Genomic DNA, 26,362 nt, shown 5'->3' with positions numbered 1-26,362 from the left:
CCACGTCTGTCACAGCTGTTACTGCAAAAATTGGCTGCTGTAGCATTGCAGTTCTTGCGCCTCTCTCTCCCATTCAATAACAACCCGCTACACTCTAATGGGATTTCGTTGAATTTTCACATCACTGAATTCACATTCGATTGGCATGGCGCTTTTGTTCCTCAACTCACTTCTCACCATTTCAGTTTGGGTAATGCAATTGTGTAAATTTCGTGAATTTCATTCGGTACTGCTTTGGGACGCAATTAGTTTATTGAACGCTGCAAGGGAAGCGCATTCGCTATCAGTGGATTGGTAGTAATACCATATAAGGACTATTGGATGAGCTCAGATCGATCTTTTGTAAATAGAATAACATAAGCTGTGACGAAAGATATATACTTTTTTTTAATTTGCAATGAGACTATGGTGGAAAGTTTTGGAAATATGGAAACCGAGAGTAGTACTTCGTCTATTTTTGCTAAGGTTAGGGCTCAAGAAAAGAAACCCATAATTAAAAAATAAAAATTTTAATTTAAAACCAAAAATTTCTATTAACGATTCTCGTCACCCTTAAGAGTAGGGTTATTATAAATATTCCAATAAGTGGAGATCAAATTTTATTCTAGCATTGACACCCTCCATACCCAAAACATTATCCAAAATGGTTGAATCGATCCTACTGCTATCTCTCTCATGCCAACATGATGAGATTTCAGTCGTTTCATGGAGGTTTTTAAAAGCTTTCTGAGCTTAAATGTCATGCACAATTGTCTACTTTTCCAGTAAGTTTGACATCTAGACTATAATAAATTCTAAATCTGTTTAAAATATACATATTACAAACATTTATTATTTTGAAAGCATATGCGCAATTTCGTTATGGTAAGCGGCCTTATAGTTGTAGCAATCTTACGATAGTTCATATGACGATCTTACAATATCAGTGTGCGTACAGCATCAAAAGTGTCCGTAACAACAACTGATTTGGAACTATCTTCACGAAAATTATCTTGTAATATCTACGACCTCGATTGAATTCTACATACCAACGATATACACTAGTCTTTGAAGTTAGGAATGAAGGCTTCATCGCTTAAAATTGTATTAAGTTCAACGATGCGTTGTTGCTGAGTTAATCCTCTTCAAAAGTTGTGAAAAATAATCGCGCTAAAATATTCGCGATTTAATTTCATTTTTTGGTCGAGATGAATATTTTAAGTTACTGTAAACAACACAAATAGCGCTCGTATGTCAAAATATTCTAAGTTTGTATGTATAACATCACAAATGTCAAACTTTATGATAAAGTTGTGAGTTGCGCATAATAAATACAGCATTGTAACTAAAAAAAGTTGCACTATTTAAAAATTAAAGGGTTAAAATTTTGTGGAAAATTTGTGATTATTGCTAAAAAATGTTTTAAATGCAAAACTACTACATGAAAGCTGTACAGAGATTTCCACTCTTAATCCTGGAATATTTTCCAGTTGCATATTGTGGCTGCAGACGATACAAAGCAGTTGCCGGATTTTATGCTATAGCATGAAATGTACAAAACCCTAACGACGCACGCCCTCATACTTGCCACCACACACATACCGCTATTGCTGCTGCTGTTGTTGTGTTGTTCAGTAATTAGTAAACAACAATTTTTACAACTTGCGCTCTAAAAATTAATTCATGTCTATTTAAGCGCAATTTTGTTGCCCAATTTAATGGCATATTTACTCACTCTCGCGCCGTAACTTGCCAAAACTTCAAGCTGCGCTCCACCATATGCGTAAATATGGCAGTCATGTGGCAGCGTTTAATTCCCGGCGCTGTGTGCACTTGTACGCCTGCGAGTGCGTAGTTCTAAACTTTGTGATCTGCAATTACAAAGTTTGGCTGCCTTTTTGATGAGTGGCTTTTGTGGTATGCGCCATGCAACACACGCTCGCGCGCCACAACCAAAGCTAAGTATTTGATTTTAATTATACCGCAAAAGCGACCGCTATATGCGCGTATATGCTAAAAGATATAGAGATATATGTATACAGTTAGGCATTTGTACTGGGGGAGTTCACCTTTCTTTCCCTTTCTCCAGTCTCGCGAAATTTATGGCTTAAAGTCTTAGCGGGTGAAAAGAGCAAAGTGTCTGAACGTACGTGCAGCGGTTCACCTGTGCACTTATGTATGAATACCATATATGTATGTATGTGTGTGTGCAATTTTGGCAGCTTTTCCTGCTTGAAACGTTATTTCGTGGTATCTAGACTTGTTGCGTGATGCGTTTGTGGTTTTGTAATCTCTTCCATTTAAGAAGTGTTAGTAAGTAATAGAATAGCAAATTAGGAATTAATTTATGCACACACACATATACATGCAACTATTATTTAGCAATTGCATGCGCTGCACTTTGTTTAATTTGAAAAGTTTTTAGTAGATTTCCGTACGCGTTTGCATTTCAGCGATATCCACTTATCCATCATGTATCCATAGTAAACCACTTGATAACTTATTGCATTGCAATTGAGTATTGTAATTGAGAAAGGTAATTTCTCATTTTGGTTTATGAGAGTGTCTGGGGCTTAATCGTTTCGATGAGAGGCACTTAATTAGCAGCATAATTGAAGGATATCCATTTTAATTGCATTTTGTGGGTGTTTTAGTGGTTAAATCAGACTGAATGTCTTACTAGTGATAAATAGCGATGCTGGTTTGCCAAGTAATTTGATTAAATAATAGTCGTTCTTTGAAAATGTCTACAGATAAATAAAATTAATAAAACAATAGCCAACTTTTCAACATAATTATATAATATTTATTTACATATATGATATCTATTTTATTTTATTTTCCAAAATAATATTTTTTCAAACATATTTTATGAGTTGCATTCTGTACACTACGCCACAATATTTACTGAGGCAACACATTTTTGATATCCATGGCAAATCAATCTACAACTCTGTAAACAGAACATTCTGATACAAAATTTTTTCATAGAAAACATTACTTTAAAAGTTATATCATAAATCATATTAAAAATATAAACCAAGTGTATTGAGTATTCACACAATGAATGTATTACATGTAAATTTTGTGTTACTCATACGACACGGTGTACTGTATGAATGCTCAGTACAATTCTCGTATAAATTTAACTGCGTATAACGTTTGAAGGAATAAATTTGTGAAAAAAATCAACTTAATCTTTTTTTAAGGACGCAAAATTTTGTTTAATATAATAGTTTCGAAGTTTTGGATTTGGCTTAATCACATGTTATATTATTGGAAAAAGTAACATGATTTAGGCACGGTTTAAATTGAAAATAAAGAACTTCTTAAGCAATTTTGTAAGTCAAAAACTTAAAATTCAGGGAGCCTCAGCCAACAACAGATATATTTATATATATTATATATTCAATCCAAATGTATATAAAATCCTTCATGCGCTTAAAGTGCCGATCAAGCAGTCGATATAAGCCAACATTTATTAGCGTTTTAATGTTATATGAGAGCTATATAACCAAATATTAAGAAGATACTTTATATCTTATATTTATCGCCCTCATAAAAATGTCCACTGTCTGGTACGACAAAGCGTATACGCAACATATGAAATTGCACAAAAAATATCGAGGAAGATTGCGCTGCACTAAAATTGCTGTAAGTTTCATTACTGTTAGAGAAGCGGTTACACACTTATCTTACTAATATTTTTTTTTTGGAACTTTATTATATTTATATTATATCCTTGCTGAAGGAGTTTGTTGTCATATTATATATACATAAGTGTTTAGCTGTGAAGCAATTTGTATGGCGATATATAAATATATGGACAAACGAAATGTAATATGCATAACCAAAAGGGCCTTGAATGGTACTAAAATTTAGTTTGCCAAACTCATTGATTTTTGAACAATTAAATTGATTTTGGGCGTATATTGTATTAAGCTATAACTGTGTATATATTTTTTATACCATCAGAAAGCGAAGATTTGAAAGAAAAAAAGACCAGCGATTTAAAAAAAGCGAATACAATGATGAAAGAATTTCCGATGGAAAATTCGGAGACTTTTTCTATTTTAGATCTAAATTAGGTAAGCAAATAAATACTTTAAATCAAAAAAATTACGGTGTATTTGGGACTTATAATGGTTAGTTTACCGCAAATTTCGTGAAAGAAAGAATTTTTGTTTGTAAAAGAAACCAAAAACTCGGTTATTTGAATTTATCACATAACTTTTGAGGTTATGTAAAATAGTGCTAACACAAAAGTTGTAGATCTTTATATTACCAATAACTTTGTCTTTTAATTTTTTTCCATAAAACTTGTAGTTTTTTCGCAAAGGTAAACCGCTTTTTACCCTTAAAAACTCAACCTCCCCTTTCCCTTTTACATCTCTGCCACAAATCGCCCTTCAATTATTTTTGCTTTCATTTTTGTTACTTTCTCTTCCATTTACAATGGGTTTCAACCTACTATGATTTGTTTTTTTGTTATTTATCATTTTCAAAGGCTTCAGTCCTGGTTTATGCAACACAACTGAATATAGTTTAGAGTGAAACGTAAGTGTTACACCTATTAATTATTTGGTGATTATTGAATCTGACGCCATCTAGTGTCATTAAACTTCACACGAACACTCGTTTCAAAAAATGGCTCTCCACAAATTTTGGTCATTTTCGCCTTGCACAATTTGATTTTTGATCAGAGCAAAAAAACTGTTATGTCATTATATGGAGAACCACATATATACAAAATAAAAATTTGATCGAAATCCTATCTCCGAGTAGTCAATCAATCATTCAAATTCGAAAAATACTGTTTTGAGGAAAACGCCTTTTAAACTACTGTCGCTAATTGCACTGAGCGGCTAGGCTTTAGAAGGCTGTAACTAAACAGATATTTGAGAAATCGATTCAAAATTGATGTGTGTGGTTTTCAAAGGAATAACCAATCGAAACATGAAAAAAAACTAATTTATTAAAAAATTTAAATTAAATTTTTGAATTTTTTAGTTGAATTTATTATATGTTACTTCAGTCAAAACTCTAGTTTTCTTGCACTTACTTCAGTGATGTACCTACATACAGAATGAAAAAATATATTTTCTTTGCGTAAGTAGTATCTCTTTTCATTAACTCAATTTTATCGGGTATTTGGCATCCATTGCATAGCTCAGCATATCTAACACAAGTATTCCACAGGGATGAGTGAAAAGTTACAACTAATTTTGATCAAATATGCCACGAAACTTTTTTCGAAATATTCTATTTTTTGCCACATAACCTTTAGATTGATATAACCACTTCAGAGTCGCCTGTTCAGCATTTAACTCAGCATTATGAATAACAAACTGCGTCCACATTGTCCTCGTGTTCATTTAATTTGCTGAGCTGCGTAAACAAGTAAGTTTGTGGCAAAAGTTGATTGGATATTCGTATCAGTTTCCTTGTGCCACTTTCGCTGCTCATTAAGTAGGAGAGTTTTGATATATGTGTACGTTTACGTCAATTAACAGTAAATTCAAAATACAACTGCATGTGCAACACAGCAACATATGAGTTGCTCGACTTGCGTAATATTACAGCGCACTTCTCACATTATTAAAGTTGTTGTTGTTTTTGTTTTTTTTTAGTCACGTTCACTGCATTGCGCCCCTCAGCGGTGCGTGGCAGACTTGATATAACTGTGGTGTGGTAGCGGTAATTGCGTCCTTGCAAACTGCAGGTGTAGTCAAGTGCTCCAATTGCTATTCGAGTGCTTGCCACTTTCGCACATTGCATTATATAATATACCACACTTATATATATGTACATACATACTGATATACATATATGTGTATAAATGGTCTTGTCCTAGTTGTTGATTTGATTGTACGCTCAAATCTTCGCCAATTTACTTAAATGACTTCGCGACCCTCGTCGCCTGCATTTAATTGGTAATTGGTGCAAGCACTATAATTTTATCCCACATGTGTGTGTGTATGTGTTTTGTGTTTATGTTTCATTTCTTTAAATATATTGGCTAATGAAAATACTTTTCTGGAAAGTTCTTTATTAAGATATAGTCAGTATTAGCTTTAGCTATTAAGTTAAATATATTTGCCTTAATCTAGAAATCTGAAGCTACAAGTATAATATTTTCTCTTCTTTCTGGTTAATTTTGACTCCATCCCAAAAGAACTGCGTCGGCTTGGCGACCAAGAATGAATCAAGCCAATTTTCGACACCCTGTTCTGATGTACCGTATTCCAGTGAATGCGTTCTGCAGCAACCGAAACAAATGATAGTCAGAAAAGGAAGGTCTGGTCTTTAAGTTGTGTGAGGCAAAACTTTCCAGCCGCTGTCTTCCCAATAGTCTTTAACCGGTCTTGCAACATGAGGCCAAGCGTTGCTATGATAAAAAATATTGCCTTGGTTCCACTTCACTTACTTTCTAATATATCCGGCTGCTTTTAAATGTTTTAAAATAGCTGCTTGAGTGATTCCCAAATTTCCTGCTAGCTCTTCTTCTGTTTGACAACAACTTTCACAGAGTAATGCTAAGAGCTACCACTTTTAAATTGTTCATATTCGCTCAGCTGAGCATGTTCTACATAAACTTCTACAAAAATATGATAAGCTTTTCTTCATATTAAAGTAATAAAGCAGAACTTCCTGCAAAAATACCTTTTCAGGCACTAACCTCGCCGTATTTGAATAAATGTAGTTATTATTGTTTACGCTTCAAATGAATGACATATACTGATAATGACACACAAGGACAGTAACATTGCAACACATGTTAGGAATATTGGCAATTGACGATGGAATTAGGGAAGAGGGAAAAGGGTCCTATCAAATAGCAAACAGAACAATCGTATCCTTTACTCTTAGTACCTGAAAAGAAATCATGGAATTGCGAAAGCGTCTGTCCATGTGTCAGTGCAGACTATAAAATAAAATACCCACTTGGCGGAATTTTATGAGTTTTGAGAAAATTTTTATAAGAGGATACTCCTGTTTCCTTTTAAGAGGATACTCTTAAGGAGTCTAATGTGCTTATTTTCCCCTTCTGAACCATCTAAATGGAGATATACTTATACAGTCATATAAAAAATGACTCTAGCGGTAAATATTGCTAATTACACAAGAAGCTAAGGGATAGGCCTTAAAAATATTTCTCATAAATGATTTTAATGCGTCTCTCTCACTCTATTCTGAGTTTCCATAAATCATTGTAATCAAAAACTGAAACATTTTAGAGACTCAAAGATATATTATATATTAATTAGCACTATTTTTATTATATTCCGTCATACATTGTAACACATCATTCTCGCTAGTATGTATGTAGTTGCCACCGTAGAAACAGCTGCGCAACTGAAATGATTTTTCCGTCCTCACATGCGATAAAATGCATAACTTTATTGCTTTCACTCAGCAATTAAATTTTGTACATATTTTACACTAAAATATAAAAACATATTTGCACTGCAAAAACATGCAAAATAATAATAACGCATTTTAAAATTTTAGGTTATGTAAACAAGTTGGAGTGCCACTTGCCCATTACATGCACAAAATATATATTAATTAATTTTTTACTGCTGCGCTTAAACAAAAGCATATACATACACACAGCTAAATATATATTATATATCCGTGTGTATAAAAATATATGTATATAAAAAACTGTTTGGCATTTTAAACAAACAAAAAATTTATTGACAGCACTGACGAGCATATTCAATTTTGAAATTTAATTTTGTGGTATACAATTGTAAAAGCGAGTGTTATTAATTTTTGAGCCTAAAATTTATTTAAATTAAATTGAAAATAGCTACAAATATATTGAAATATATATATTTAATTAGTTTGCTTATTTGTTTCAAAGTCTAGCAAGCTCATTAGTTCTCATCATCCCTAAAACACTCAACAGACTCCGATTGCCTGTAATATTTGCTTATTTAAATTCTTATTCCAAAAAATTTGCTCTCAGCACCTTTCCGGCCGTTGAAACTTTTAACTGATTTCTTTAATACATAGCGTCTACCAATAGGGATGATGTGATTTTGTTAGCTCGTGGCTGTCATGTTTGTTTACCAATTTGTGTCAAATTTTGTTAGTGTGTTCAGTAAGGTTTCACATTTCATCATGTCACATTTCGTTTCGACGGTGCAACGCTTGGAAATGGTTCAAGATTATTGCGCAAATTTACGTTTTCCGAAATAGTTGATGGCATCGTTAAAACCAAAATTTTCTCTATTGAGGTGAGTCTAATTCCCGTGTGGTTCAGGAAACGCTATTGCATATAAAAAACTTGACTGATTGGTGCGGGTTGTAGTATGGCTATATCATCGGGCCTTATTTCTTTCGAAATGAGGCAGGAAATGCCATTACCATCAATAGTGAGCGTTATACTTGTAACACGATGTTCAACAACTTTTTTCTACAAATTTAATGAAATCGACGCAGACGATCTCGGTTTCCAACAAGACGGTAGGGCGCCTCATGTTTCACGTTTAAATATGGACATATTGGAAGCAAAGTTTGGCGACTCGTTAATTTCGAGAAATGGCACAATAGCATCATGTGATTTAAGGCCACTAGATTATTTCCTAAAGGCATATGTTAGATATAAAAAATATATAAAATATAAACGTTTAAGCCAATCAACCAGCAACGCTCGAGGTGCTCGAAGATAACATTCATCGAACTATAGCCGAAATTACAACCGAAATGCTGCACCGGGTCATTAAAAATTGACGTAACCGGGCAAGCAAATGCAAACGTAGCTTAATTTTTTTCAAATCATAAATGGCATAAATTTATCAGCATAATAAAAAAAAAAAACCATTTCAACCAAATTTGAGTGTTTTACTTTAATTACCATCACATCGTTCTTGTTGGTAGACCATTCAATTCAGACATTTCAGTTGAATTTATTTAAGTCAATGTGTACGATATTTTAATGAAATCAACTGTTTTCTTAACCATAGCTGAATATGAATGAAATCGGTTTAAGGTCCAATTCCTAATTCCTAATATAACGGCATCGTCGACTTTTGGTAAATTTCGAGACAATAAAATGTTTGGTTACACCCGAACTTAGCCTATACTTACTTGTTTTGCCTTTGATATCTTGGCCGCTATGTACACTCCCAGTAAAATTGTAAGAATAGTTTTAAAGAGAGTACAACCTGACTTCTTTTTATACTCGTATGGTGCAATTAAATTTCCATTAGCCTGCAACTCATACTTTTCGGGCAAAATTTGTTGTTTATTGGTACCAAATGAATACCTTTAGGGTATAATTGAGCATGAATTAGCTCCAAGCTGCAATTTATTGTGCCGCTTTATCTAATCTTACGTTAAAATGTATACAGGTCGTTATGACCGGCGGGTATACAAAATAGTTAAAGCAGTTTCTGGCTATAAGAGGCTAAGAAAACACCACTCTATTTTCATATCAAGCTTACGTACAAGTTTCAGATATAAATATTTCTAAATAATGCGTAAAACATAAAAGCAAATATATGCATATGTATTTTAATCCCTTTCAACCATAATCTAACAACTTAAAATCTTACCTAAATGTTTCAAGAATTCATCAACGAAACAAACACAAAAAGGCGACGAAACGAAAAAAAAATTAAAATTACAAATTTCGGTCATAAATCCCACAAAGGGCACGTGCGTGTGTCACACACACAAACATGCGCGAAAGTAAGCAAACGCCATAAAGGGTTCGAAAACATTATAAACCACCAAAGAAACAATGTGCCAAATAGCAGCGCTGACAGCTTGATGGTTTAAAAATTCAAAATATTTTTACACATGGACTTTATTTCTTTAAGTCTTTTTACCTCTGTTTTGTTGCTCAAAAGGAAATCCGTGCACACATAGGCTTGCTGATAACAATAAGATATGCGAAGAACAGCAGGTCCCATATACCATAACCATCAACACAAATGCCAAATTCACCGTTACGTTGATTTCGGGTTTTTAAGCGAGCATACATTTCCATATATTTCCAAATGGAAATTTTCTTTTCCTGCTCTTACTTTAACCCACAACCACACTTATTTGGGTTAAAGGCACGGGTTAAGCATTCAGTAACCCTTCAGTGAGCTTCACATGCCGTAATTACGCTGAAAACTACCATGAAGTTTATGAGCTTTGGGTTGAATAAAATTCAATGCCGAAACAATCAATTGGGCACATACATATACATAGCCATAAACTACTATTCTACAACATAACCTTAAGCAAAAAATGCTCGCTTCGTTTATTAAAAGAAATGGGGAATACTTAAATTTTTATAGAAAAGGAAGCACATTGTAAGTATTGCAGCACTTCCTTATGAATTCGATGGAAGGAACTCGGTGAAATCTCTTTCCAAATCTAATCGCTTAGTAGTGAACAAGAATAATAGAGGGCAGAGTTTATTTATACTCCGCAAATTTTATAAAGCATTCCACTGATAGTTTCCTTGAATACTTTAAGGTTAGGTGGCACATGTATAACTTTAGATTTACATAAAAAGCATTTGTGGATGAATCCTAGCGCATAAATCACTTTAAGCTGAGGTTTGCAAGTGACTGACGAAGTGATGGCCTAAGAAGGGCTATTTTTAGGAATTAAACAAAGACTCTACTGATATAGTTACACTTATAGATATGTTAGGAATTGTGTAACATTTTTTAAGAAAAAAACAAATATTTGGCGAGTTACATGCGAACTTCGACGGAGCTAACATACAATGAGCCCACATTACTGCAGTGATTCCCACCTTCTCTATAAATGAAACCTAAAGAAAATTCTACAAAATAAGATATTCTTCGTATTATGACCTATGGCAAAAAATTTTCAAAAATTGGCAAAAAGGCGGTGTATTAAAAAAAAAAAAAGAAAAAAGTTGAGTTTTACCCAAAATTTAAGTCGTTTTTGGTCTGCCATGATTCGACTTTCGTTTAGATTAGAAACCCGGTAGCTCATTGTATGGAGAACTAGGTCTATACAAAAAAATGCAGAAAAATTGTGTAGTTATTGATTCATTTGTCTCTGAGTAATCACTGCTGCGAATTTGAAAAATTATTTTTCAAGAAAAACGGTTTTAAAGTTTAACTGATGGATCTTATTGAGCTGAGCTACACTTGAGAAGGCTGTAACTCAAAAACTATATGAGATATTAGTTTAAAATGTGAAAATGTTATTTTTAAAGGAATAACATATGTTAGCCTATCGAAATATGAAAAAAATATAATATTTTTTTCCAATTTCACAATAGAGCTTAATAATGCTATTTTTTGTTAGTTTTTATGTTTTGTTATTTCCCTCCAAGGCATCGTTTGATTGCAAACTTATACATTTCAGCTGAATAAAATTTACTACTAACAACAATACGCCATTACTAGCAGCTTTAGCGCTCATCCACTTATAATGACTCATTAACACTTTGGCTCCTGCTGCGTTCGTAAACTTTAAAGCGGGTCGTAAATTGGCGGAATTGTAACATATGGCTAGGTAGTTAAGGATGTTTTATTCATGGATACGTAACATATTGTACTATGCACATACATATTTATATATAACATTTGTTTCTAGATTACGGTCGACAGGGCACAATTGGGAATTAGGTTCCAACGCAAGCCTTAAGGATACAATTAAGTATCAATAAGTTCCATATGAATATATTAAGGGTATAATTAGGGACTCGTTATTTGTAAAATATTAGAACGGATTAAAAAATAGTTGAGGTAGAAAAGGGAACTAACCGGTTAATGTTTAAAAACAATGAGTTCTCTCACATATAACTAGTATCTTCATGGGACACACTCGAACAAAAGAGAACAGCTCGTTCGCTATAAAAACAAGAAAAACGTTAACTTCGATGCAGCGCGGTCTGCGCAAGTGCATTTCTTATAGCATAAAAATAAATTAAAAGATCTTTATCTCGATTTTGATCGTTCAAATTGTATGGCAGCTATAAGATACATATATTATTAACTTGTTCGGGGCAAAGTAATATCATATTATAACAAAAGTGTCATTACTCACTTGTTACTTTGCGATGTTAATCGCGTCTCCTCCCGAATTTGTTGTATACTTTGCTGGGTGACAACAGAGTTACCAGAGTATGTGCGGCAGTATTCATATTTAATATTCACCATAAACATATAGAAATAAACAAAAATTTAAATAATATGTTACAAGACTTTTATTTCAAGCAAGCTAATGAATTGAATTTGTCAATATGTTGGCTTTATTAGTTCAGAATTTTTATGACATATAGTGTTAGTGGGTATTAAGCCATCGTATGTGAACCATACAGTCGATATATTTTTGCACCACTTGACAAATTAATGAACTTAACCTATTCGAAAAATTGGTATAGCCGTGCTTTTCTAACATACACATATATTCTTCATTTATATATTACTTATTCAACTTATGCACATACATAGATATATAAAATTTTCCACAAAGTCTATTGATTAATGCGACTATTGCATAATGGCCCCCTTTTGCATTGATGTGACAGAAAATAATTCATAACAAATAAAAAAAATTAATAAAAGAAGAATACGTAGAGAGTGCAACGAAAATGTTAATGAAAAATACTGTATACAATAACTAAGTGCAAATAACTATTAATCACAAAACCCAACGTACAAATTGTTCATTCGTCTGACTATTGGTAATAATCATTAATACTGTTTACCATGAAAGGAAAACCCTCTTCTATATAAATGTAAATATGCTAAATGCTAATACTAAAGAGTTCGCTTTATATATATTGTATATATAATTTATATGTTTGAGTGTAAAAGTAACTTGAGTGATCTATTTGCTTTCGTGTGGAAAAAATTATCAAAAATTACATATTTACTTTTACTTTCCATGAAGTAATGACACTCTCACGGTAAAAGCAATCACAACTTGAAATTATATATTAATTATATGAACTTGTAACTCATTATGTTGCTATCAACTCCAATTATGCTTTTATTGCTTAAGAAACAAATCTTCAGCTGACTATTGGAATTCTAGCGTGCCTGGTGTTTTTGACGACCCAAATATATAGGAGAGCTTTTTAGGAACCTAAAATGTTTTTAGAAAAAAAATCCGGTAACTACTTTCAGAAATTCCACATAAATACTTATGTGTGCTATATTTAGTGAGAGGAACATCTCAGAAGGGACAACGATTACACTTTTAATTACATTGATTACCTCCATTTTTGTTCAAAAATCTTTAAAGAATTAAAGGACACACTTAGTGTGAAATTAAAAGAAAAAAAAACAAATTTAAAATTTCGATAGTATATACCTTTATAAACAACATACTAAAGTTTTAAATCGTTATTTCAAATATTTTTTGAGTTACAACCATCTAAAGTGTGGTCGCTAAGTTTAATGAGTTCCATCAATTTGCCTTTAAACGCGTTTTTGCCAAAACTACATTTTTTTAATTTACTTGGAGTTCTTAATATTATGAACTACTGGTTTTTTGGTCTGATGAAAAATCGAATTTGAAAAGCCAAAAACGGACAAAATTTTGAGTTGAATTCAACTTTTTTTAAGCCGCCATTTTGACTATTTTTGATTTTTGTTTCAACCGTAGGTCATTGTAGGGACAATATCTTTTTTTAGAGAATTTTTTTAGGTGCCTTCCTAGGAGTAGGTCGGAATCACTGCAGCATTGGAGGAAGCCATCAAAGAGCTTGTTTAACTCGAAAAATATTAGATTTTTGTCTTCAATACTTTTTACTGTGTATTCTTAATATATGTGTGAGTAAGTGTATTATTAAATTTTAAAATAATTGTCTTTTTAGGGCTGTCAGACTGGGGAACATTTAGTAGTTATTGGGTTTATCAACTCAGTAATTGCAATTAATCCTTATTCCACTATTTTCGCACAAAATTTTTCATACCATTTAGTTATTTGTCCCCGAAATTCATTGCAAATCTACCATTGCAGCGCTAATGTTTTGTTTTAATTTGAAACTTTTCATCTTTTGCCTGCACTTGTTCCTCCTTTTCCAAGCTTTTACACATGCATAACTTCACAAATTACCGTTATGCCTTTGGTTTTCAATTAACTATCCAAACCTCTCATTTAACCGTAGTTCTTACCACAACAATGCCGTTAACATTGCCACCGGCGCGTGATCTAACAGCAGAGTACATAACAGCTGGGTGCTCCTGGGTATGCGCATCGCATGCTTTTATGGTAAAGTAACGCAACTACGTGTATACACACATACATACCATACATATGTATAACTTATTTAGATGTATACATATACAAGTAAGAGCAAAAACTAATTTTTGGTAGTATGCTTGCAATGCCGCCAGAGAATGCCAATCGGTTTGTTATGTGTAGCTTTTTCATGACAAAAAATTCCGCATAGGGATTTTCAACTGTCTGCTGCAGTTAAATGATTTTTTCATTCCAATTACACAGGTTATTGAAACATAGTGGAATTTGGATTTTGAATCATGATATTTGAATTAAAAAAGCTTATATGGACAGGACACCTGTATAAGACAATAGACATATGTTAATTGAGATACCATAAATCTTTGAATCTTTTAATATACATCTTAATATATAATATATGAATATATAATTAGAGAAGTAGATTTATATAATAAATAACTTTTTTTTTCCTATATTGAATCAACCTTTTCTTATGCTCGTAGGAAATCAAACTTTCTCCTCCTCTCAATACTTATGTCATTTGGTGTGTGTTGTGGATGCGGAAGTTTGTTTAAGATGCGAATAGTTTGAGCGATAATTTCTACTATAGAAAAAATTTAATAACGTGTGTGCTTGGAATTTTGTGTTTCCAATGGAATCACGGCTATGAAATTGTTGAAGGTGTTGTCGAAATGTTTTGGGTAGTCAGCTTTTTCATTCAATGAAGGTCCTGAAATCAACGAAAGCCTGCCTCATGCGAGTCACCCATCCACCTCTGTTACATGAATTTAAATAGCATCAAATTAAAAATTTGAAAAAAACAGCGTTTAAAAATCTTGGAATCAGAGGAGCTCAACATCTCGTATGGATCGACTCAACTATTGAGATTAATGTTATGAGTATGGGGCTCTGAATGCCAAAGCTTATAGGAAGTGTATGAAATATGTTTACTATTATTTAACTGGTGATATTTTGTACTTAAAGTGGAATGCAAAAAATTTTTTTTTACTAAATTTGGAATTCAAATAAGTGAAATAAACTGATTATTTTTAAATGAATAAAATACTTGCGAAATTCATTGATAATTCATCTCTTACCATGTATGATTTCAAACCAACCTTAATCCATTTTCATTTCACTTCCTTAGCAACTAATGATTTGGCCTCGTTGCCTTAGTGAGATCAAAATCTATGCCTGGTACGCTCATGTGCAATTATTTGCCGATGGAAAGGCAATTACTTTAGATTATTCGATACTTTTTGTTATGAAGTATGGCAAAAAATTTAGAGTTTATATAAACAATTTGAATTTAGGATTTATTTGAACAATTGTACGATTATATCTTAGAGGGAGTTGCCGAAATATCTCAAATTAACTACCGAACCGTACTTGTTTTCGACAAATAAAAAGTGAAATCTTTATGTGGATTTATATATATGTAATTTTGTACTTGGAAATTCTTCCGTAATTTATTTAAACTACAAGGAGGTCTTATATTTGATCTACTATGAGAAAAAATATATATACTACATATATATGTATAAATGCTTACTGTAATTTGTTAGTTAGTTTGCGAATTTGTCTGTGGGAAAACTATTTGAAAGTTCGATTTTCAAGGGAAATCTAGGAATTTCTTTGTCTACTCATTTGATATTCTATTTGTAGGCTTAAGTTTAACCACATAAGACGTATAATATTGCATACAAGTATATATGAATGAAGGCAGGACATTTACAAATGCTGTCAACACCATCGCCACAACTTTCGTCACTTTCTCCGCTGATTGCTTCTCATTGTCAAACAATAAACTTTCAGTTTTATTATTGTTTCACTTTTCCTTCGATTTTTGCCTTCTCAAGTTTTGCTTTTCTTTATTTGAGCCTTTTGTTTGGTTTCTTTGAGTGGTTTATCGGTTGTCTGCGAGCTTGCGTTTTATTGTTCTTGCAGATTTGTTGTGTTTTATTTTATTTTTTGTTGCTTTATGCACTAATTCCTATTTGCTCCTATCCTTACCAAAGCATATTTATATAGATATATACATATACATTTTAGTATTTGCTTACTTTCGCTTTTCGCCAATTTGTTTGGCGCTCTTCAACTTTTATCTGCCGAAAATCTCATGGTCGCTCCTGTCGGCGTCCGCTTTTTTGGGTATATATATGTAGTTCGTTTTTTCGGCGTTTTTTTTCTTGTTTTTGTTTTTATTTGTTCTTCTTGTTGTTGATACTGCCCTGCTCTGTTTGAGTCATTTAATTGAAGTCAATGACAAGGCCATCGAAAGTTTGGTAAAAGTTTAATAGACCTGCTTTTGGAATTGATTTTTCTTCTTTACTCTCTTGCCTGTGATTTTATTTCCAGCAGCTCTTTAAGGACTTGCTGTGTTTGGGTGCTCAATGACACGTATTAATTCAGAGTAATTTTTGTACTTTGTATTTAAGTTCGTCACAAATCATTTGTGTATTCAAGAAACTGTTTGCATAAATTTGACAAATTGTTTACTTTAAACACATATATACTTACGAATATTCATACAAAATAATGCTGGTTTCAATAAAAGAGTAAACATAAATGGTTCTATATACTCATGCAATTATATCTTTATATTTATGTGGGTATTGTTTACATTGTTCTTTGTTTGCCTTTCATTAAAGTATGAAACCCGAAAAGTTGTGAAAAACATTATGAAAATTTATGTAAACTTCTTTTTTCCCCAAGGAATCCATCTACTTGCTTTCAGAGAATGAATTGATTACTAAATAATGAAGTAAAATAATTGTAACATATGTAAATAAATCTAAACAAATCCTCTGCTCACTTGTGTTCTATTGTCAAGAAAATTCCGCGGAAAAGCAGCAACAAAGTTATCGAGTTGAATTCTTACAAGAGAGTATGCCGATACCTCATTAAAGTGGTTTAGCCACTATCGTCAATGCATCAAATTTTGTTTTGCATATTTCAGATTAGTCTTACAATTGTGAAAGGCTCAAATGACAAAGGAAAATAAAATTTTCTTTTTTTTTGAAGAAATGTTTGTGCAGGGTTGCCTCTTTGTTTAAGCATTTATTCGATTCGAGTACAGCTATTAAAGACTTAATTAAAATTTAACCTAGTAAAAAGAAATGCATTAATTTTGCATTAAAGGGCAGGATTCTTTTAGCAGTATAATGATCCGATTTAGGTCAAATATGCACCATTTTCTCCAATAAGTTGTTAAAGTTTAATGGTAAGCCTATAGCTGCAGACCTAGCATTCCAGATTTTTGGTATGTATTGCTTTAATTAGTAATGATAGGAGAATATGCAGAGTACTTGCAGAAAGGCAAAAAGTCTAAAGTATATTCTCAGAAATATCAATGATTTTGATAATACTTGGCACATAATTAAAAATTGGAATAGTGAGTGGAACATTCGAGAATATATGGCCTTCAATTCCTTAAATCAAAACCAAAAGCTCAAACAATTTATTGAAATGAAGGGTGATGTTATTAAGCAGGCATTGCTTTGCCGATTTCTTACAATACAATGCTAGAATGATTTACAGAATATTATAATTGAATTGACGATTGCTTTGCACTCAATCCATTTTCATTTGAAAACACAAAGTAACCTAACCACACTTAGCAACTCTCCGCATATTTAATATTTATTATTACGTTCAGTGTTAAATTAAATTAAATAAATTGTTCCATTTTTTTTTGCGTGCAAACACACGAATATTTATCTAAATCTGATCTTGTCGCAAATCAACGAATGTTTAGACACGCAAATTGCACCCCGAACCATTGACCTATGCCAGTAGGTATATGCGTGTACAAATTAATACATGTTTGTAGAAACTCAATGATATTAGCGTTAACTGCATGGGCCTCGCATGTTGCCCAAACATTAGCTGATTGCTCTAACACTCACCTTTCCGGCGTGTGCAGCCAGTCCATAGGCGCAGAGCATGCCAAATACACTTAACGCAAAATGCTTCCTTCCTTCTCAGCCCACCGACCGGTGAGAGGCGTCTGAGTGACCAGCGAGTCGCACGCTTGCATGTTTCAGCAACATTTTTCCCGCACACAAATTTAATGATTAATAAGCTTTTATATTATACAGAAATACTTTATCGGCACAAGTGCAAACAGCTAGTTATAGCCGACTTATTGCAGTTGGGGTGTTTGCGGCTTATAGAAATACACACTCATATATTTGCATTGAAATAGCTGTACATATATATAAGTATGTAAATTGTGGCGGTCTTTATTGGAGAGCAGCGTAAAATTCTGTTTGCTTTTGGCTTTATTGGTTGATTAAATTTAATTAGTCGCTAGTGAGAGGCGGGTGGGGAGTGCTTGTAGTCGATTTTTTTGTCGCTGAATATGTGCGGTTTTCTATAAGGGGGCATAATAATATTTCTGCTTATATATATATATAATAAAGTGTTCGTTATTTGCCAACTTTGAAAATAGTCATGCCAGTGCAAAATTTAGCGCTCTAAAAAAGTTCTTATTTTCATAAAAGTGCCTTAATAATTTTGTGTTGCTCATACGACATGGTGTACTGTATGAATGCTAAGTACATAATTTTTAAAGACATTTTTTTATGGAAAAAAAAAAAACAAAAAATCTTTTTTATAGAGCACATAATTTTGTAATTGGATTTGCAACGTTGTTGGCTTATTTGCTTTGGAGATAAAAATTTATTGCAAAAAATCCAAAAGGCCCAAAGTGAAACCTGAAAAAAATAAACTTGATAAATAACGAACACCCTAATATTTAATTGCGTATATGTTTTCATGCAAAATTAGTCGCTGTTTGTTGATTGCCACCATCAGTTGATTGCCTGGGGGTAATTTGAAAAAAAAAGTTATAATAAGTCTTAAAACTGCTAATCGATAGTGCAAAAGTATTTCTATTTTCAATTTTCAAATTCCAAACTGCAATTTGCTTGATTGACGTTTATAAAGTGATGTTATACTGTAAAAGCGCTTAACTGCATATCTAAGAATGCATTTTTTAACAAAATTTATTGCAGCTAAACTTGTAGAAAAAATAAGGAATTTACTTATTTAAAATTGTGCTCCACATAATCATTATAAATTTCATAAAGCTTTGAAAAATGTTCCTTTTTATTACAAAAGTTTTTAGATTTTTTAAATTTTTTTCTAAGTCGACTTATGCTATACTTCCTGTATCCACATAACATTTAAAAATTGATTGTTTGATTACTGTTTACCTGCACTAATATTATAATACACTCTTGCTATTTTTAGTTCGACATTCGCTTTGAATTCGCAACGTTCCTGTAAATATGGCTATTGCCTTTACTTGTGTTTATTTGTGATGTATTTATAGAGGACATTCATTTTCTTGCAATAAAAATATTTGTATATTCCGGCAAAATGCTTCACCGGGTATAATAGTTTTATTCACCTAACAGTTGTTTGTAAAACATGAAATTGATTGATTAAATTTCAAGAAGTATGTATGTCTATGCGTTCGCAAGTCCGTGCGTTGTTTTAACCAAACGATAATTTTAATAAAAATGGAGATATCAAGGGACAACTATTGTCACGGTTTCAAACCGCAGACAATGAGCCAGCGCAAATGATGACCAAGTTGCAATTAACGGTCACGAAGGTTTTGCTAAGAAATATGGAACAGAGAGCCTTCGGTTTTCTTATGCCCTTGTATTTGATTTACTGAACGAACTGACGAAGAATTCTATACTTCACTTGATTCCAAGCCGCACAGCCACGTTTCCAGCTATTTGGTGACATTCACCGCACAAAATATACTGATATACTGATATCCACCGATCTACTGATAACCACATATCGTCAATTATTGCCACCAGCTAACAGATGGTAACCACCAAACCGACGATACATCACATCCACAACCAGCAAACAGCATTTTCGTATACAAACAAAACCGTTACACTAGTGACAATAATCTGACAATCATTTTGACACACCAAAACTAACAAAAAAAATAATAACTGCATTATGTTGCGCAAACACATAAGACGTAACACCGTTACATACACGACATGCATGTTGCTATGGTGTAAGCAAATGAGTTCTGTTGGAGAAAACAATTGTGGTAAGTAAGAGCGTCTCAGTCTTAAACTCAAGGTTGCCAAGAACAATTGCCATTCCGTCACTTTACATGTATGTATGTAGAGTGTGTGTGCACACACGTAAGTCGTAAGCGTAGAGCGCGTTCTCTCGCCAGACAAGTCACGTTCGCAATTCCCCAGAAATATCACGTGCAATGCTGAAATTGAAAACACGATTTAACGGAGCTATTCACCTTCAATATTATCTCCGAATTGCCAACTCCCTTGCGATGAGAGTAAAAACGTGTTACTACAAAGAAAACAAAGAAGAAGATTGAAATTGCAATAATATTGACATTCATAGAAATAACACACGTTGCAACAACAACTATTGCATACATACATACATACATGCATATACCGAGTTAGTTTCAGGCGCCTAACGCGTCGTATGCTGGCAATAACATATCAGCTGTTGGTATTCGGCCAGACGCCTAGCACATATTGCTGAAATTGAATTTGGCTCACTGTTGGACAAACAACGACATGTGACACGACGTGTCGTAAGCATGAAGACAAATTCAATTTGTTCGTAATGCGAGCAAGAATGGTCGTCCGATGGCCATCCTTGAAAGTGCCGTGCGCATTGTTCTTCCATTGCTCTCAGATCTTGTCTATGTTGATTATGTGTGTCGTGTCATCATGGTAAACTTTGTTTTTATAGATGTCGGAAGTGTAAATATATATACTTTAATGTAGCTATTAAGAGTTAAGATATTCGATTTTGGTTTTTGAAAGAGAAAACACAATGGAATCAAAAAGCGTTAGCATATTTTATATTTTGACTCCTCTCTTTCGATGACGACCATAAAAAATTGGTTTAACGAGTTTCAACGTGGTCGCGCTTCGGTTTTTGATAATGCGCCGAAAATGGCTACCTTGGAGGGAAGAATGACAAAAAATTCACAATTTCTATTTTCAGACCGAAGGTAAATGAAATGGCTCATACAGTTAGTATCTCAAAAGACCTCATGAGTCATATACTGCTGGAAATATAAATCATGTGAAAGCTATCCGCGACTTCTTTCTGCCGCCAAACTCAAGCTCTCGCTGGTCAAATGAGGAAACTATCGCAGCCACTGGTTACGTTGATGCCCTCCCGAAAACGAATTTCTCAGTCGGGTTAATGAAATTGATGTATCGTTCAGTCAAGTATATCGAGTTAGGAGTAAACTATATTGAGAAAATAATCGGCTTTTTTTCCAATTTTTTTCGTATTTTGTAAACTAAATACATACTTATCGAACCGTTCAGGTATGCATTAAGGTATGGACACATACCATGCATCGTTCGTTCGATAGAAAAAATATTTAATAACCTATTAATATTCAGTAATGCACCAGATCATCAGATCAATCAAAATTTAAATATTTTTTATAGGAAAATATTAAAAAAAAAATTATAGGAAAATATTATATTAAAAGCTTCTAATCACTATTTTTCATAAAAAATGTTCCATAATTTCTTACAAAACAACACTTTTAACTCATTTCGAAGTGCAAATTAATTTAATAGGAGAACATTTATGCTGAAGAGAGCACAAACGCATCTACATATAGTAACTCATCCACGCATTAAATTTATTCTAATGCGACTTTAATATACTCAAGTGACTGAGTTTAGTAGCAGCAGACAATAAACCATGAAAAATCTTATGATAACAACAACAGCAACCATTCTTTTATGTCTAATATAATAAGCATAAATTCAGCTTGGTGGAAGCAACTATGGAAAACCGTATAAATCTCGAACTCCTTCAAGCACACGCACACACACAAAGCTATAAAGTGTCGTACAGGATACGTGAGTTAACAAACGGGAAATCTGAAGCACGAAGGTTATATAAAGGAAGGGCTCTTCGTATGGAGTCTTCACGTGAATAAGTGTGTGATTGAAAAGGTGATTGTTGAGAATAGGTGAAAGCATTAGAGATATAAATTGTAGGATAAGCATATAAATTGGTAGGATAGCAGAAAGGCTGGCATGAAGGTAAGAGCGTCTGGAGGAAGTCGCCATGGTCAGAAGTTGAAGCGTAATAGAAGCCTTATGCAAACGTAGTTGGCCTTACGCATCATTAAATTTTACTATGTAATAAGATGTGGCAGGACTAATGGCCTTACGGATAATGATGTCCTTCTGGTCAGTTTTTGAGAGAAAACAAAGCAATGTTTTATATTCTAGGTTAAGCATATGAGCAACAAGTTTTTGAAGTGCTTACATACTAGTAAGAAGAGCAAGATGCAAATTACTTTTGTGATTTTTAGATTTTGTTTGATGAAAAAAGAGTGTTTGAGTGGATTTTAAGTAGCTACATTGATAAAAATTTGCTTTAGTCATTAAATTACTGCTGCAGGGCTATGCTCAATCTCGAATATACAGAGTAATTCTGAAAGAGAGGTGGTTTCGGTGAAGCTACACAGGTCTTTTCAGATTATCAGTCAGGTAAATTCATCACCTTAATCTTGGCAAGAAGTGTGGCTGGTCTGCCTTTCAGATATTGCCTTGGAAAATACATTTATAATCCTCCTCATACGATATCCCAGAAAACACACACATATAAATTCGAAAACAACTAGAACACACACTACTAAGAAGCTCTTCTAAAGAAGAATGTGTGAAATTAAAGCAGAAATGTAGTTGACACTTCGCCGCAAAACATATTTTAATTTATGGTAATTGCATATTCATACTCATTCCACCAATTTGCAATCAATTATATTAATGATATTATTGCTCATTCTACCCTTCACCATATTCGCAGCATTAACGCGTCGTGCAAATGAAATCATTAACAATTGGCGTCATTGTTTTGCGAAAAATGCAATTATTTCCACATTTTAATTGTAATGGGATACGCTCGCACACATACATGCACACTCATATATGTAGGTATATACCACGCTCAAGTATAAATCAAATTTGATTACATGTGTGGCATTGCCACTGCTTTTAAAACATTTCAGCTCATTTGCGAATAACGTTGCTGTATTTATAGATTAATGGGTAATCGCTGTAGTTGTAATTATTGGCGTTGAATTATTTACTATAATTGAGTTTAACAGTAAATAGGTAATTGCATATTAATTACTCAAATGTAAGCGGGAAGTATGTAGATGCCCATATGAAGGAAGCCTTCAGCATAAGTCATTTAAATTGGTAAATACAATGCAATAAATATGAATTCGCAAAAATTAACTTTATACTTCTTTGTTGAGATAACACTCGATTATCGAATTTGAATTCGCGCTTACCAACGCCAATTTTGCTGTGTAATTTATATAGAAATTAATGGGTGCAAATACAATTGAAAATTATGATATTTTTATGCCTCAGTTATTGAATTAGCAATATTAATATCTAATGTGTTGAATTATTACTAAGCAGTAACCGTAAATAGCGATTTCAATTGTGATTTTTAAATGAACAAATTAATTACTTAGAATTGACACAATCAGACTCTTCGACCACTACCACTTAACGATCTTGTGTTAGCCTCTTGATTTGACTGCTATAGAGTGGTTCGGACTTTCCGTCACCTGCTCTATCGATTTCAGTCGATAACGTTCCGTGTGATTGTGTTTAGAGTCTACGAAATTCCATGTTGCACAATCGTATAGAAGGGTGCACTTAATATTGAAGTTAAATATTTTTATTTTTGTACGCCGCGTAATAATCGAGACTTTCCGTCACCTGCTCTATCGATTCTAGTCGATAACGTTCCGTGTGATTGTGTTTAGAGTCTTCGAAATTCCATGTTGCTCAATCGTATAGAAGGGTGGAATTAATATTGAAGTTAAATATTTTTATTTTTGTACGCCGCGTAATAATCGAGGAGCTCCAGACCATATTCAGGGCGCTAATGCGACAACCAGCATCAGAATACATCGCCCTTATAAATTCAATTAGTTTTGAGAGTACCCCTCTATAAAAACGTTACATTGGCTATTTACCTGGTCAATGCATGAGCTTCCTGGACGAAAGCGTGTTTGTTGTTTTCTCAATGTCAGCTCAAACTAAGAATAAATTTATGTTAATATTTTTCGACAATCTGTGCATTTCCATAATTAAATTTTAAAATTGTGAATAATTTAATAAAAGTAGTAAATAATCATTATTATACTTGTTTTTTTGCTCAAAAGTAAAGATTTCTTATGAGATATTATAAAATTACCCAAAATATTTGTAAACATTTCTGTGCAAAAAAAAAACACAAAAAATCAATGTATAACATTATATTTAAGCTTTCAGTTTCTGTTACTAAATACTTGAATATTACTATTATTGACTGCTAAATTATTAATTTAATGGCTGTAATTATGAAAATAAGCAGCTGAGTCCTTTGAAACACTCATATAGCTAGTCTTGTGCTTATATGTATTATGATCATAATGAATGAGACTAAAAAACGCTCAATATTGGCTAAAGATCCTATCGTTTCGTGTTCGTTCGTTATTCTTTATTGGCTTTGAACCCGTTGAAGGATCTCGCAAGTATAATTGTAAACATCAAATCAAGTTGAGTACCACTTCTCTTCTTTATTCCGAAGGAGTTATCTGCACTGATTTGCTAGCTTCAAGCGGCAACATTCCGAGTACTTTTAGATCAATGTAATCTTGTAGTCATTCTAACTTTAGCGATATTTCCCACTCTAAATGCATAGACCAGAAATAATTGTTCGTTCTCCAACCTTCAGGCAGAAATTCGTCCCAAATGGTCAATAAGAGAGTGAAAGAGCAGAAGTTAATTGTATGTCTGTTTGTACTGACTGTAGCTGTCAAAAGGTAAAATAAACAACAAATACACAAAAAATTAATAGAAAATGTTTGGTCAGTTTAGGTTCCCCTAAATATGTATGAAAAGACGGCAACTCTATTTGAGTGATTCAAACCTTTTGATCGTTAGCTAAGATAATTTTAATTATATTTTTAGTTATTCATTTGAAAACTTATTATTATCAATATTATTTTCTTTACAGATCCATTAACGCTAATGCTATTTTTATAAAAATGTAAGTAAGCTATTTTGTTTTTTAATAGAAAACGGTCATATTGGCAAGTATTGATTAATATATCAAATATATTTTAAAAGCATATTATCATATGATAATAATAAGAATATTAAGATGTTATGGCAAATTATATAACATTTTAATTCCATTCTGGATAGCATAGGTCCAATATAGTTGATCACTAGTTTAAAGAGCTTATATCTATTTGCAAGTAAAATAAAGCGCTTTTTGTAAATTTTTTTGGAAAAATATATAACGCAAAAAATTTACATATATTAATGTATTTTAATATATTTTAATAACTGGCAATTTATTTTCAAATATTTTCGATTCCTGATCCCGTAGGATCGATTTTTATCAAATCCAAAAACCAAAAACTAAAAACTAAATTATTATAAAAATAGATGAATACAGATTATAATGGCGGCTTTCAAAAAAAAACGTCGTTTACACTTCAGAGTGGAACAAAAAATCGTAATTGTTTACCAATATTATATTCCTTCGATTAAATTATCCGAGAGTTGTGAAAAAAGTCGATTGTTCAGCCGTTTCAGGCAAATTTTCTTAACTGAACCTGGACACAGGACATTAGGTTTGATTTTCGGACAGATTATTTAAATCTAAAAAATTCTCCGAAGCCATTTACCGGATTGTAATTTCTTAGAATTTTCCCAAATTCATGTACATTTGATATATAAACAAAAAAATCGACTTTCTGAAATTCAAAGTGGATATAATCTATTAATTGTTAAATTGACATTTTGCTTGCAATAATTAAATAATATTTGGAGTGTTTTATTCTCAGTTGGTCACATGTTTTTGCTGTTGAAGTAAATGTTATTATATTTATGTTTAGGATATTTAAATAATACATTCTTTACTAAAATATCTATAAAAAGATACTTTAAGTGTTTTCTAATTTTTGTGAAGACGAAAAACTCAAATTTCACAAGTTTTTTTCTTTGAAAATCACTCACGCAGTTTTCATAAAAAAATAATATTAAGTTTCGCATAATTTCTTACTCCTTAATATATACTTAATTATATACGAGTTCGCATTTGAAAGTTCAATGCCAAACTCGATTACTTT

General features: G+C 32.6%; 1 protein-coding gene across 1 annotated transcript in view; it reads left to right on the top strand.

Annotated features, from left to right (window-relative positions):
• Positions 1 to 26,362, top strand: part of LOC106627414 (G-protein coupled receptor dmsr-1) — a 150,708-nt gene that overhangs the window by 65,799 nt on the left and 58,547 nt on the right. Inside the window, exon 4 of the mRNA XM_014247511.3 lies at positions 25,240 to 25,272. The gene's annotated coding sequence lies outside the window, so the exon portion shown is untranslated. The remainder of the gene's footprint in view (positions 1 to 25,239; positions 25,273 to 26,362) is intronic.

This window comes from Bactrocera oleae, chromosome 6 (assembly GCF_042242935.1).
Source record: "Bactrocera oleae isolate idBacOlea1 chromosome 6, idBacOlea1, whole genome shotgun sequence".
In the NCBI taxonomy this organism is placed as follows: Eukaryota; Metazoa; Arthropoda; class Insecta; order Diptera; family Tephritidae; genus Bactrocera; species Bactrocera oleae.
The sequence above is the reverse complement of the archived record's forward strand: the minus strand, read 5'-3'. Positions and strand labels throughout refer to the sequence as shown.